Below are 744 nucleotides of genomic sequence, written 5' to 3' on the forward strand. Positions count from 1 at the left end.
GTGTAGAGCAATGAAGTTAATGAATAGCATACTGTACAGTATAAAACATAACATTACAATCCACACAGTACATTGCATTTACAGTACATTGTATACTGTAAATGATGCATAGCATTAAATCTATGCACCATATACAGTACTGTACATTCTGCAAATGAATGTTAACAATATAATTGCAAGCTACTCTACCAGTAAATACTGTACAAACACTTCCAAACAAGTCAACTTAACTACAGTATTTTAACCAAGCAAGTAAACCAAAATCAATATATACTGTAAGTAACAACCAGAAAAGACAATTTAAAAACAAACTAACCCTTACAATACCAAGGATTACATCTATCTAATTGTAAAAAACCTTATACATTATACACAGCATTGTTTAAAAACCCCTTCCCCCCTAATGTTTGTGTTAAGCAGATTACACTGAAGGGAGAGAGATATAAAGGCCTAAAGCCCCTTCCCCCCCTAATGTTTCTGTTAAGCAGATTACACTGAAGGGAGAGAGATATAAAGGCCTAAAGCCTTACCTGCATTGGTAAACCCTCCCTGCATTGGTAAACCCTCCCTGCATTGATGTCGTGTAGTGTACAGTATGTAAATGTGGGGAGGAGGGGGGCCCAATGTGCATAATGTACTGTGAGGTCTAACCACCCTCACCCCCTACCCACATACTGTACCGTTACCCCCCCCCCCCCCCATCCTGGCCATGGCCCCTCACGCACAGCAGCTCCACAATTAATA

The sequence above is a fragment of the Ascaphus truei genome, chromosome 1 (assembly GCF_040206685.1).
Source record: "Ascaphus truei isolate aAscTru1 chromosome 1, aAscTru1.hap1, whole genome shotgun sequence".
Classification (NCBI taxonomy): domain Eukaryota; kingdom Metazoa; phylum Chordata; class Amphibia; order Anura; family Ascaphidae; genus Ascaphus; species Ascaphus truei.